Here is a 15,640-nt window from a genome sequence, read left to right on the forward strand (position 1 = left end):
ACATAATTGGAAAATTGTAATATGGGGCCCATAATATTCATGCTTGTCATGATTAAAGGTCACTGATGAACTTACTGCCTTTCTGGAGAGCATGGTGATTATCACCACTCCTTAGATAGAGTTGATGAACTCTTTTTGTGCAAAAATGTGCTCAAGACTCTCAGCAGCTTGTTCTTCTTTCTGAAAATAGATGCATACATTTACTAAGTCTGGACTCTGGGCTGTCAAGAGAGATAATTACTGTTGAAACTCTTTGCATCACAGTGGAGGAACTAACAGGCGTGAGAACTTGTGATGCATTCCTCATCGGTGACCAGATTTCCTCTTTCAACTACAACTTCGGCAACTGGCACTTCTTGCTGATTAATACACCCCGTTATCCTCTGTAAACAACCATGAATGAGTCACATTTTTTTCTACAGTTGGTAGAAGCCCAAGGTGGAGGTTTTGTATCATTTGATTTCTTTTGTGTGGTGAGGCAAGGGATCAAGTTTTCATGCCCCTGACTCCCTCTAATCAACTCCCTCGAGTCCACAGTGCTCATTAGATGGAGCTGTCTCTCGGCTTCCTCTGAGTTTGTTTGGGGGAATAAAACAAATTTTCAGCAGATGCAAAGGAAAATGCTGAAGGAGTATTTCAGTGTGACACAGCTTTGATAAGATCTCTCCATCAAATGCAGCAAATTAAATCACACTTTGCAGGTCTGGAAAGCACTTTACAGATCTGATGGCTTTTCAACTGCACCTAGTTGGGCACAAAGATTGTAAGTTTCACAGAGAGAGAATGATGGGTTTTCTATCACTGAGTGGCTGGCCAATGAGATGTATCAACTTCTTAAATGTTGTACCTTTCAGAGCCGGTTTGGAGCACCCAAACTAATATTGTTGTAGGCTTCATTCACTTTCACAGGTCGCTATCTTGTCTCTCTCCCGAACACTTCCTTTGGGAAGGCCTATCCCAGGGGTAGGCACCCTCGGCTCTTTTATGACTCATGGACTTCAACTCCCAGAATTCCTGAGTCAGCTCAGGAGTTGAAGTCCATGAGTCATAAAAGAGCCGAGGTTGCCTATCCCTGGCCTATCCCAAGATCAGCACCCCACGTCTTCCATCACCCGGAAGAACAGCACATGGAAGAAGGTTTTCCAACATTCTAGAAGTCTGTGGAGATTCTCTATCATCCAGGTCATAGTTGTCCCAAGGGTGCTTTTCCAAGAAGCCTCTTTCATTCTGAATTTCACTTGGATGAGAAGTGAAACATTTTCAAGGGGAAAAAAAGCAAGCAAGTCCAGTTGCCTTCTGGAAAAGCACCTTTGGGACAACTTTCTGGAATGTAGGATGTAAAGTAGTGGTCTTAAGTGAAAGCAAATTATGATTAAATGTGAAGAAAAAAATCTCCCTAGGTTTGACAAAAGAGCCAAGCCACCGATGACCCAGCAAGATGAGAGAAGCAGCCTAGAACTAAGGTGAAACTTCCTGACAGTTAGAACAATGAACCAGTGGAACAAGCTGCCTCCAGAAGCAGTGAATGCTCCAACACTGGAAGTTTTTAGGAAGAGACTGGACAGCCATTTGTCCAAAATGGTATAGGGTTTCCTGCCTGAGCAGGGGTTGGACTAGATGACCTCCAAGGTCCCTTCCAACTTTATCATCATCATCATCATCATCATCATCATTCACTATTTCTGTTCCAACAGAGGCTGGACAGCCATTTGTTTGGAAGGCTTTAGCTTGGATTCCTGCAATGAGGTGAGTTTTGCACAACTATAAAATAAGTATGTGAATTTTCTACTCTTTCATATTGGTTTAGTTGCTACTTTATCTCTGTCATGTTCGGGAGCTGAAGCTACAAGGAAAACGCTTGTCCCTCAAAGAATGAACACAGGCCTCTTACAGCAAACGCTATGCTCCCCTGTTTTCTCCCGTTTTCTGGTCCAAGATTTTACTGATTTTTTTGGGCTCTCAGCCTTGGAACGACAGTCGTAATGATACATCCGACCTCTTTTCTTGAAGCAGTCCAATCTGTGCAGTTTTTCTAACCCCAAATTGATATTTTAATGGAGTCTATAAATCACTCTAGCTTAGCAGCTTCCTTGTCTCTGGCTGGATAGTCCTTGCATCCTAAAAAATAATAAATATTTGGGTTTTTTTGTTCGTTTATTTCTATAGTAACTTTTTGTCAGTTTGTGGCCAAAAAACCCCTCCCACCTATTGGGGAATCTGGATTTCCTTAATGACTGCCTGATTCATACAAAACTGATGGCAGAAAAAGACCCAGTGGTCCATTGTGTCTGCCTTTTAAGTTTATTTATTTGCTTTTGTTTTCTTTTTAATTTGTTCATTTATTATTTTCAATTCTTCTTTTATATTTTATTCATTTTTATTTTAGTTTTAGTTTTTAATGAATGACCATGCAATTTGTGTAACAACCATGGTGATTCACCTAATTCTTATATAATTGATCTGACTGACTTACAACCACAATGAATGACAAAATTAAGCCACATTTGTTATTGGGTTTTTTTTGTAAATATAGAGTAATAATAAACCTTCTGCACCCCCTCCGTCCTTTCCCTCCTGCTCCTCCTTCTTTGTCACCATCCTTTTTCCAGGCCCTCTAAAGGCACTTTGTACTTTAGTCAGTTTGTACTTTGTGGACTTTGTGCATTGTGAAGAACATGCCACCCGTCGGAATTCTTATGTATCCCTTCATACTGGCACCCAGAGTTCCTGGGATAGATGGGTGAGCATATAAATTGGCTGTAAGTAATCCAATTATACAAGAATCCTAGGTTAACTGTTGAAATTGCGCTCCCTGATAAATCTCCAGTGATATTTTTTGTTTTAACATTAACCGAATTCATGCATTTGAGAAGGGTGCATCTATTAGGAATGTGTGAAGCTGAGGAGCCTTCAGCTGCCCTCATTTCTCAACAGTGAGGCAAAATTTCTAAGTTGCTTCCCTTCTTATTCCTTCCGTCCCCTCCGGTAAAATTCCAGTTGCCAGAAGACAGGCTGTGCCTCTTTAGTAGCTCACTCACACTGGTGGAAGAGGCCTCAGAAAGTATGGAAAATTCTGCGTTTGGTTTTGAATAAAACACTATTGTAAATAGAGACGCACGTTATTACATCATTATCCCCTCAATATTAGAAGTATTACTGACAGTTGGAGAACATTTTCTGTTCCTCATACTTGCTTTGAGTACATCTGATTGTCTCCTGTAGCAGCCTTCAGATTAAAGTAACTTCCCCTGGAAATATTTTATTTTTTGCTGCCTGCATTATTGTTTTCCACCGTTAAACCCTGTTTTGCTCCATCAATTTGATCTTCCCATTTTTTCATCCTTTACTCTTCAGTTATATATCTCGGAGTCTGTTTCTTCAAATGCCAGCCAACCACTTTATCCCCAGCTCATCCATTACAGTTACTTCGCTGTTGCCCCTGATTCTTGGCTGCATCCTTCCAGCCATGCTTGGCTGCCCTTCTGTCCCTGACAGGGTATTCAGTGCCTTATTAGAGAAAGGAAAATAAATTCAGCACCAAGGATAGCTGCTTTGTGAGGAGTCTATTGGGAGCCAACAGAAGGCACAACATGCTTTTGTTTTCCTGTTTTAATTTGCTCAGGCAAAAAGAAAAGATTGTCCAATTTGCTAAGTTGTTCAAAGGCAATTTGCAATATAGAGCTTCATAATTAGCCTGGATAATTGTCCCTATCTTCATGGATGCCTACTCTCATAAACAAAGGACACATGCTTTGAGGGAATAGACCTGTCCACACATTTCTCCTTATCCTAGTACGACAGCCACTAAGTGCTTCTCAACAGCAGAAATATACTGCTTGCTCTGAGTCAAAAACAGGGCTTCTCAAGTTTTCCCTCAGCCCTAACCCTAACGTCTCACCAGTAGAAAATTCTTCTTTAAACAAAAGTCTACTTTTTTTGTCATTTAAGCACACACCCTTTCTTATCCAATCTTCTGGAAAAACTCTATCTTCCCCACAACCATCCTTCAGGTCCCTGAAGACAGGTTTCATGTCGCTTTGTCTCACGTCTCATGTTGTCTTGTCTTCTCTCAGGCCAAACATCCTCAGCACCTCTCACTGTTCCTCAGCATTGGCGTCCTTCATGACTTTCTTCAAATATGATACTCAGAGATGGATGCACTGTTCTAGGTGGCCATGGGGATTTCCTGTTTGCATTTTCCTAAGTGAATAGAGAGCAAAGGGATGGCGATCACTTGCTTTGCCTGTTTTGGTGACCATCAGGGGTGGCCGGGACATCATGAAAAGGCCCTCTCTCCAAATAAGATTAGCAGCTGCTGGTGGGCTTCCCAGAACAAGATTTCAGGTCACTTTTGTGTGTAGGTGCTGCAGCTATATTTCTCTGGGAAGGCTATTATTGTTTGTCTTTAAAGCTGGAGGCAAGGAGGGGGTAATACTTTTCCCCTTTGGCTTTCATTGCTGGTGATAAAGGCTTCCCCAAGGCACATGCACAAGCAGACCTGGCTAATCAGTTAGCTGAGGTGTGCAGCAGACATGATAACTATCTTCCAGTGCTTGAGGGACTGTCACAAAAAAGGGGGGGATTGACATTCTCTAAGGCATCAGAGGGTGGAAGATTATTGAAGAGAGATTCAACCTATAAGTAAGGAGAAATTTCTGACATGAGAACAATTAATCAATGAAATCGTTTCCCTCCTGGGGTTGTGGGTGCTCCATCACCGGAGATTTTTCAAAATAGACTGGAGCAGGGAGTTGGACTAGAAGACCTCCAAGGTCCCTTCCAACTCTATGATTCAGTTTGGTGGAGAAGACAGAAAGGTCAAGGGTTGACAGGGCTCTACCATTGATTGCAAAGTGGCAGTTGAATAGTTTCTGTTCAGCTGCTCTTTCTTTTCACCTCTTTTTCTGGGAGGACTAAGAATAAACAAGTTTGGGGTTCCTCCAGCATGATTTGCTGAGCAAGGATAGTGTAGTCCTCATTTTGACTGGATTTATCTGGGGACAGATTTAACTCTGCTTGATAATACCCCTCATTAATCCACATTAGAGCACTCTGGGAACAGAGCTATAGTACTGACTAGGGAATTTTCTTTTTTGCTTTCTTTATCATCCCATAAATAATACTGAAATGTAAATAAATGAACAAACAATTTCTTGCTGAAAGAGAGCTAGGATAACATAGAATGACAGAGTTGGAAGGGACCTTGGAGGTCTTCTTATCTTCCCCCTGTTCAAGCAGGAGATCCTATAGCATTCTGGACAAATAGTTGTCTAATATCTTCTAGAAAACCTCCAGGGATGGAGCACCCACAACTTCTGGAGGCAAGCTGTTCCACTGGTTAATTGTTCTCGCTGTCAGGAAATTAGTTCTAGCTTGAATCTCCTCTTAATAAATTTCCATCTGTTGCTTCTTGTCTTGCTGTCTTTGATAAGCTTCCATCCACTACTGCCCTTAGGTGCTTTGGAGCACAGGCCGACCCCCTCTTCTCTTGACAGTCTCTTAAGTACTGAAAGAGAGCTATCGTATCATCTCTAATTCTTCCCTTTGTTAAGCTAGACATACCAGGTTCTCTTAAACATTCATCATACGGTTTAGCCTGCAGTCTCCTAATCATCTTTGTTGTACTCTTCTGTGTACTCTTTCTACAGTCTCAACATCTTTTTTGTGTCATGGTGACCAGAACTGGATGCAGTATTCCATGTGTGATCTGACCAGTGCAGTATAAGACAGGGCCCCCTAACAGTTAGGGCACCATGGACCAATTCCATGGAGACCAGTTTGGACAGAGTAGGGGCCGTAGCTTTGTGGTTCCATATGTGCATGGATGGGCTTCTGGAAGGCTGTGGACTGCTGCTGGTCCCTGGACTCCTGGTGTAAGACCGCACTTCGTCTATTGTGTCCAGTTCTGATACCCAGCAAATCATTTCAAGTAACATACAAATTAATGTTAGCTTTAAAAAAGAAATGTACATGTTGCAAAGAGAATCAAAAACAATAAGAATCACAGGTTTGAAAAATAACTGATGAAGGAAATTAAATATCCTCTTGATAAAGCTGATTCTTTTCAGAACACTTTTTTTAATGTAATCCCAAGTGAGGTGATAATCAAATATGAGCCACAATGCACAGCAGTAACCAAAGAGCCAATGCAGTCCTAGGCTGCATTAATAGAGGGATAGAATCAAGAACACGTGAAGTATTAATACCACTTTACAACGTCTTGGTAAGGCCACACTTGGAATACTGCAACCAGTTTAGGCCGCCACAATGTAAAAAAGATGTGGAGACTCTGGAAAGAGTGCAGAGAAGAGCCACAAGAATGAATAGGGGACTGGAGGCTAAAACAAACAAAGGATGATTACAGGAATTGCGTATGTCTAGTCTAATGAAAAGAAGGACTAAAGGAGGCATGATAGCCCCAACATATAAGGGGCTCCTATAAAGACGAGGGGATCAAACTATTTTTCCAAAGCATCAAAAGGCAAGATGAGAACAATGGTTGGAAACTGATCAAAGGGAGAAGCAACCTGGAATTAAGAAGAAACTGGTTGCGTGGAGAGAGGTTTTTCCGCAGACTGGAGGATGCGTGGTTTTGTCTGCTGCCTGCATCTTGCAGATGGGGCTTTGCTTGTTTGTGCGGACCAGTTGCTGGTCCATGGCCCGGGGGTTGGGGACCCCTGGTATAGGATCTCCTGCTTGAGCAGGGGTTTGGACTAGAAGACCCTTCTGACTCTGTTATTCTATGTTCTATATTCTAATTTGTCAATTAAAAAGCTCCACCGATAAACTCAGGATCTCCAAGGACCTGGATAGCTTGAAAAAAAAGGCATTTCAAGCATTTAAAAAGGCCACTTGCTCGATTCATTTCAACTGCAAATAAAAGATTGGTTGTTGCAGCTGGGAAAACTGCATCCTTAACGCTGAGGGAAATCTATGCCACACTGGAGAGACGAAAGGACTGAAACCAGAGTGAATGTCTAATCTCCTTTTTTTTCTATGTGGAATTAAAGCTGCTTTACACTGAAGGTATTGGCAACTCTTCTTCTCGCTAATTGCCTTTCCTCACCTCATACTTTGCTTGTTTATTGTTTTCACTGTTTCATTTTGCCATTCAAACTCACAATATCTGCCACTTCTGATTATACAGACTTTTCAGGAGGGAACAATAAAATGCATTTACACTCCTTCCTGCTTCATATGAAAAGACCAGAGTGATCATGACTAAGCAAAAGAATTCAGAAGCGAGAAAATAAAATATTCAACTGCGCCTACTTGATTCCACTCAGCAAAACATTTACTTGGCTTAAAAGAGCACTATATAGAAATGGAAGCAGGTCAAAGTTAGTGATAATCTGCAACAGTGCAAAATCATCATCTGCTAAAAAAGCCCATCATAGCAGGGTATTCTAGCCTCTTTTACTTGCTGTGAAGTGACTTTGGACAAATCTTCCAATATTTGAGGGGCTGCCATAAAGAAGAGGGGGTCAACTTATTCTCCAAAGCATGTAAAGGCAGGACAAGTAGTAACGGATGAAAACCTATCACAGAACAATCCAAACTAGAATTAGGAGAGATTTCCTGACAGTGAGGACAATTAATCATTGGAACAAATTATCTCCAGAGGTTGCTGGCGCTCCATCACTGGAGGTTTTTAAGAAGAGGCTGGACAGTCATTTGTCCAGAATGGTATAAGTTCTCCTGCTTGAGCATAGGGTTGGACTAGAAGATCTCCAGGGTCCCTTCCAACTCTGTTATTCTTTTATACTGAAAGTATAGTGGAATGGAATCCAATGGAACACACAACGAGAAAGATATAGATTATTCAGTGGGCAGTCCTCAATGGACTGATATCTGCATGGAGGGAAACATGCAGTGAGGTACCACAAGGTTCTGTCTTGGGCCCGGGATTCTTCAACATCTTCCTAAATTATTTAGATGAGGGGATAGAAGAGGAACTCATCAAATTTGCAGATGACATCAAGTTGAGGAGAATAGCTAACGTTTAGAATATAGACTTAAAATTCAGAAGGATCTGGATAGACTTGAGCAATTCGGTAGTGAAAAAAGTAAGTTTTTACACTCAGGCAAGAAAAATCCAAATGCACAGGTATAGAATATGAGGTACCTGGCTCAACATCAGTAACTATGAGAGGGACTTAGGTTTCCTAGTGGATCACCACTTAAGTATGTGTCAGCAGATGCTGCAGCTGCCAAAAAAGCCAATGCAATGCTAGGCCGCATCAACAGAGGAATAGCATCGAGATTAGAAGACGTGATAATACCGCCTTATACTGCACTGGTGAGGCCATACTTGGAATCCTGAATCCAGTTTTGGTCACCATGACACAAAAAAAGAGAAAGAGTGCAGAGTAAAGCAAGATCTGGAGGCTAAATCATATAAAGCATGGTTGAGGGAGCTAAGTATGGCTAGGCTCCAGTGTTTCTCAACCTTGACAATTTTAAGGCATGTGGACTTCAACTCCCAGAATTCCACAGCCAGCATTGCTGGCTGTGGAATTCTGGGAGTTGAAGTCCACATGCCTTAAAATTGTCAAGGTTGAGAAACACTGGGCTAGACCATCGAAGAGAGGGTTTAGGGGGGACATGATAACTGTTTTCCCGTATTTGAGTGGCAGCCACAGGGAGGAGAGGATCAAATTCTGCAAATCACCAGAGGGCAAGACAAGAAGTAATAGGTGGAAGCTGGTTAAAGAGAGATCCAACTTGGAAACAAGGAGGAATTTCCTAACGAACAATTAATTAAACAATTAATTTCCTAGTGAGAACAATTAATCAATGGAATATCTTGCTCAAACTCAACTCAACTCAAGCAGAGATCAGGAGGTCTTGTGTCCTTCCTGCCCTTCTTCTGCCCATCTCTTAAGAACAAGAAGACAGAGTAGCTGTAGGAGAAGTTGCATTTCTTAGGGTTAATATCAGTGTATCTCTACAACTCTGGCACTTCATCTGTGCAAAATCATGCCGGTTGCAGGATTTGAGATCTGGGAAAACGTCACCTTTAGAGGGAGATAAGGAGAAACTATAAGCTTAACAAATCAGTGTATCAACTGAGAAGTAATTTACACCTACTGTTTTCCTTACTTTGTCATGCAATTTTCCAGTTAAAAAAATGGGCATGAAAATTCTCACAACTAAATCAAGTGTGTACTTCATGAAAATAAGGTACAAAAATTCTGGCTGAGGAATTCTGGGAGTTGAAGTGCAGAAGTCATAAAAGGGCCAAGTTTGAAGACCCCTGGGCTAGATAGATAATAGAAGATAGACAGACAGGAAGAGAGAGAGAGAGAGAGAGAATGAGAGAGAGAGAGAGAGAGAGAGAGCAAGCCTAGATTGTCCTTCTTTGATTTTGAGGTTGGCAAGCATTCCATGTTATTAGAAACGAGGGAACTTATTTCTCTGTCAGGCTTTGACACCAGTAACCTTTCATTTCAAAGTGAGCCATCTGCATCTGACAGATCCACAGCGACAGCTGGAGGCCAATTCATTTTGCATGCACTTTCTCCTCTTTTTTTTTTTTTTTTTTGTGCTCTCTTTTTATGGAGAGAGAAGTACAAAAGTACATTGTCACATTATCTGCATCAGTCTCAAACCATTAGCTGATTGCGCTCCCCAAAGTCCTCCTTTTCTCTTAGCGGGCTTTAACAAGAGACCAGCACTCTCCACTCTCAATGTCAGGGTATATCACAGAATTGTAGAGGGTTTGTAAATAGCTCCTTCCTTAATAAAGGAAATTTAGCACTTGTTAGGCATGGGGGCTAAAGAGGCCGGCTTGAGCACGTAGACTTCAACTCTGCCCCAGGAAGGCACTGGCAGGGAGCCTGGAGGATTCCCACTGGAAGACAGGCCAAGCAGGAATGGTTTCTCCCCCCCCCCCCAGAAGGAAGGGCAACAAGAGAGACAGTTTAAACCAATATTCTTTCCTGAAACAATAGCTATAAAATGGGGGGGGGAATCCAAAGAGAAATTTGGGGCTTTTTTCCCATGGAACATTTCTGAGCAACAATAGAAAAGGGAAAGGGAAAGATTTCTCTTGTCTGGTGGTCATCTCCGTTTCTTAGCCAAGGGAGCCATCGTTGTCCAAAGACATGTCATGTGGCCAGCATAACTATAAGCCAAGGTGCATGGAGCACTGATACCTTCCCACTGAAGTAGAAGGGCTGATCAAATTTTCTGCTATGGATCTTCCTTTGTGAACTGCAGAGGTGAGAACTGTTTCATTAAAGTGGGTTATATTTTAAATTATACTAACATAATGAGCTCTAACCCTAAACCTGAACACTCCAATATCATTGCCTTCCTAAATATAGGGGGGAAATGTGCAATACAACACCATCAACGCTGACCAGAGCATAGAACAACTCAAAGAAGTAGTGCAAGATGGGAAGATGTGGAAGGAACTGGCCATAGAATCCCCAACAGTCGGATACAAATGAATGGACAACGTCATCATCCTGCTCTACAGATGTCTGGGCAAAGGCGGTTCCAGAGGAACAGACACAACAGAGAAGTGTAGACTTTTGGCTCCTCTCCTTAATCTCTTGCAGAGGGAAAAGCATCCTTGCTTCAGTTGATCCTGCAGGTCCACGGTCATGCAGGGGTCTATGAGTCAAGCATGCAGAAATTCTAACTTATCTGTCCAATTCCACTTTGCCTAAAGGCTCACACACTCCAGAGATGACTCCTCTTCACTCTTCTTGCCTGCCATGTTGATACGATTGATGCAAGACCCCAAGCCAGGGGGGGCAATTTCTTTAAGAGGGCAGGATCTCCTGGCCAGGTTCAGTAATATAGACAAGATTCCTGTGCTCACTTGTGAGCGGATCATGGAGTAACATGGTTTTAGTATGAATGGACTTGACATTTATTTATTTATGAGACTTATATACCGCTTTAAGTGCAAGCACTCTCTAAGCAGTGTACACCAGTAAGCAATGTGTATATATATATATATATATATATATATATATATATATATATATATATATATATATATATATATTTACATTGCCCCCAACAATCTGGGTCCTCATTTTACCTACCCCGGAAGGATGGAAGGCTGAGTCAACCTTGAGCCGGTGAGATTTGAACCGCTGACCTGCTGAACACAGTCAGCTAAAGTGGCCTGCAGTACTGCACTCTAACTGCTGTGCCACCTTGGCTAATTTAGTCACAAACCTTTGAGACCAAGGCCATTGGAGGTCCAGTCACCCCAAACTGCATTGAGGTAGCTGGACTGGAAGTAGTGACCAGTGGGGCTCTTGGTTCGTTCTCTGAGTTTGGCAATTTGGCTGCAAACGTGTTGTCTCCATTTGGGGGGGGGGGTGCGCTTTGAATTGTGCTTTGAATTGTTCTGCCCCCCCCCATGGCTATGAAATGTTTGCAGCCAAATCGCCAAACTCGGAGGTCAAACCAACAGGCCAACTACCAACCCGAGCTACTAATAGCCAAACACATCCCAGTAGTGACCAGTGTCAGATTTCTCTTACCATTTTCCAGGAGTCGCCCACTGGAATGGTGCCTCCCCTCACATCTTCCCCTGCACAGCAGCACCATGATTTTCCTGCTACCTCTTTTCATTCTTCCAGGTCTTTCCGAAGTCTCTCTTCACGATGAATAGACCTACATCTTAGTCCCATCGCTTTCCTTCAACCATCCTCTGCTCCACACGCAGGCAAGGTGGGCTGGCGATCTCCAGCCCAACCCCTCAGACTACCCTCAGTTGCTACAAGCCATCCAGCTGATGATATACTGGCTAGCCAACAAAGCAGAATAAAAGAACCCTGGTTCCCGGTCAGAATCCTGCCAGCCCCTTCTTTGCAATCCAGGAAGGCCTCTCCAGTTTTCCTCTCAAAGGTCAGCTGCCAACTTTCTTTTGGGTGGAATCAGTGTTTCTCTCACGCACAAAGGCACGAAGAATAGCGTCTTTTCTTTGTGGGAGATTTTCCTGGAGGGATACAAGGGCTTCCAGCTGGCCTCACACCTACTAGGAACCCCCCCCCCACACACACACAAACACCATTTTCTTCTGAGAGCTTTGATATTTAGCAGCTGCTGTGTAGCAAATTGCTAGTGGGGATGGCAGCGGTCGCTCCCAACCAGCCTCGCTAATGAGTCTGAATGGCCCCTTTGCTAATGACAGCAGCAGCCGTCTTCATTCCCTTCCCTTCCCTTCCCCTCTCACGCTGCCCTTCCTTTTGCACTGACGGCAAAGAGGCAGGAACTGGCTGCTTCGCACAATTTCCTTACCCTACACGTCCAATTTAGTTCTCCAACGCCTCCTTCCAACTTCCTGGCAAAATGGTCGCCTCTCTCGGCCCACGAAGGTTGGGGGAAGAAAACAGCCATGTAGAGTAGATAAGGAATGGGGTGATCCAGAAAGGGGGGGTCTTCCAGCAGAGGGTTGGACTAGAAGACCTCCAAGGTCTCTTCCAACCCTATTATTCTATAATTCCATAAGATGGAACAGTCACATTCTATCCTGAAATAGGGTAGGTGGGGGTTCCTGGTAAAGGAAGCCTGAAAATTTCCATTCAGGTCAGCTTTTGCAGAAAGTTAGGCCTGTTGCTCCGGGTCTTAACTTGCCTGTGGGTCAACTGCTGGGACAGCCAGATTCCTGGCAATGGGTATGGACTGAGGAGATGCTGCCCCAGGACAGGAAGGAAGGAAGGAAGGAAGGAAGGAAGGAAGGAAGGAAGGAAGGGTACCATTTATTTTTAGCATAATTAAATAGTATGAGTTTGCAATAAATTAAGGAAAAATAAACATTAAAAACCACTATTGTGTGAGATTTAGAACTGCTGCAGTGGAGACAATTTAATTGCAAAATAAAGGATGAGATCATCAGGATGCACTTTGTATTTAATGGAGGATATTCTTAATACTTGTTTTATATTTAGTCCAGCACTTCTCCCCAATATGAAATCGTGTTAGCTAAAATTAGTGTGGTTCCTATTTTTTTTTTATTACTCTACCAGCCCTTTGGGGGGGGGGGCTAAACGTCAACGCCTTTTGAGGCTATAAAAACAGCCGTGGCACCAATTAGCATTGCGGCTTTCTTTGTCTTCTTTAATAAGCACTTGGTAGTAGAGAAACCACGAGGAACCTAAATGCATGTTTTCAGCTGGCAAAAGGTAATTGCAGTGTTTAGTTTTTCCAACACAATTTTAAGGATTAATTATATGAAAGTCTCTTAACAATTGCACTTTTTTCTTCCTACCACGGTGTTTACACATTGTTTTAAAATAGTTTCAGCATTTAGAGATCTCTTTACAGAAGAAAGGGGAGTATTTATCCAAGCTCAGATCTCTGTCACTTCTAAATGCTAATAGTCGAATCAGAGCCAGAAGTAGCCATGTGTGATGGGAATGACCTTGGAAGACAGGAGGAAACAGCTACGGCCAAGACAAGGGTTGAATGAATGGAATTTGAATCTGGAGAGGAGGGATGGAGGAAGCATCCCAAAAAGGCCCTTTCCATAGTTTTCAAGAGAGTAAAGTGAGGCCAGTAAGACTTTCTTCAGTCTTGCAAAATTCTGTTAATGTAACTGTCAACGGTGCTAACGTTGGATGGTTTTGCTTTGACAACAGATGGAGATACAACCATTTTCTTCTTATGTTTTACTCTTAAAGTTAGAGTTAGAGTTAGATGATGCTGGGGGGAGAAATGTGCATGAGAGTTTAGCTGGACATAATAATACTGAACCTAGTGTGTGAACCAAGGTTATTGAAATAAGAGATGATAAGAACTGGTGGGCTGGAGAACTGGAGGGAAAGCCTGCATTTCAAACTAATTGGAGAATGTGATTTATGACAGTTAATTGGAGGAGGGAATTGTGCTTTGATATTATGTGCTAAGGGGAGGGGAATCCAGTTTTTGGCTTCGATTGTGTTAGTGCCGATGCTATGCTTCTCGAATAAAGATTCTTTAGGGTACCCAAAGCCTCGAAGTTCTTTGAAGAATTTCATCTGTTGGAACCATGACAGTAACCATATAATAAAGATAAAGTTAATATTCAGTCTTGTCTTCTAGTATGGACTGTCTTGAAGGGATAACGTGAAGCCATGCAGGCTCCCAAATTGTAGAGCTAGAGGTGAAAAAGCTGCCTTCCAACTGTGTAGCCCTGGGGCCGATAATAGGATGAGAAGGAGCTACTTGGGCTGCCAAGTCCAGCCTCCAATCGGCCTCCTGCTCCAATCAGGAAATCAAACTGAAGCACCCACAGCCAATGGCCAGCCGATCTCTACCTGCATATATCCAGTAAAGGGTTGCATTAATCTTCACTTCCTGCTAGAAACCTTTCCTTAGCATCAGGTGGGATTCAAATAGGTGAACAACCGGTTCTCTGTGTAGATGTCACTTCCGGAAGTCCATTCTGGGCCTGGGCAACAAAAAATTAGCTACCAGTTTTGCCAAAGTAGTGCGAATTGGCTGAATCCCACCACTGGCTAGCATTCAACTTAGTGCCCTAAACTATGGAATAGAAAAAAATAAGAGTTGATTCTTCCTCACCCTTTTACTCTACGTTTAAATCCAATGCCACCCCCCTCTCCCCCTGGCTAAACACACTCTGCCTCCTCCATTTCTTTCATGTTCACCTTCATTGTCCTTATCTCAACCTGTCTTAGTTTCCCTGAGGTTTTCTGCTATCCGAAGTGGATGTGTCCTCAGGTGAAACTTGACAAGTGCAGAACAGAGTATAATGTCTCTTCTTAAAAACCGCCAGCGATGGAGCACCCACAACCTCCAGAGGCAAGATGTCCAGAATCAGGACCACTGTCTGAACTGTGTGAAGATGGCTGCTGCAATTCAACCTGCAAAGGACTAGCTCACCTGAATTCTTTATAATATCTGGGATATGAGAAACTGGTATCCCCCTCCAATATTTTGGCACTCCACAATAATCTTTTTCTCCCAATGAACCTGCTGCCTGACCTGTGGGATTGTCCCGTGAGCCCCACTTGTGTGCATAGCTGCTTTCCGGGTAAGGGTCTCTCCAAGGCCACCTTCTCACTAGGAACTGCTGAGAATCATGCATTTGGGCTTTAATCATCCTATTATAGTGAATTCACTCATTACTAGCTTTGTAAGTACTCCGTATTGTTATAGGTTTGCTTCTGATGTATTTGCAATCTGTTCAATGTTTTTTTTCACCAAATACATCATTGCAGACTCCTCAGAAGCCCCCTTCAGAGTGGAAGACAAAGGGCCCCATTGCACCTGAGCCACCCTGTATCCAGAGAGTCATCCATAGGGGCCAGGGACATCCCCCCTCCCCATTGGCCTTCTTTCAGGGAAGGCTCTGCTCTCCACACCCAGTTCCTCTGCCCTGCTGCCATGGCTGTTGCTTGAAAGGAAATGAAAACAGCAGAGAAAGGGAGAAAATTGCAACCAAGAACACAGAGCAGTCTTGGGGCAGGAGATATAAAATGAGATTGTGTGAGCCAAAAATCACAGATCCAAAGGGAGGCCCCGAGTCAGAAAGTTCTGCAGAAGGAAACGAGAAAGCTGCTCTAGAAAAACTGGGCACTTGTATTCAAAGCCCTTGTGGGTAGTCCCCCTCAGAACAATCCGACTGTCCCAGATTCACATAATCAGCCCTATTTCTTAATAACCAGTAATT

The sequence above is a fragment of the Crotalus tigris genome, unplaced genomic scaffold, assembly GCF_016545835.1.
Source record: "Crotalus tigris isolate CLP2741 ecotype Arizona unplaced genomic scaffold, ASM1654583v1 scf7180000017614.5298720, whole genome shotgun sequence".
NCBI classification, from domain to species: domain Eukaryota; kingdom Metazoa; phylum Chordata; class Lepidosauria; order Squamata; family Viperidae; genus Crotalus; species Crotalus tigris.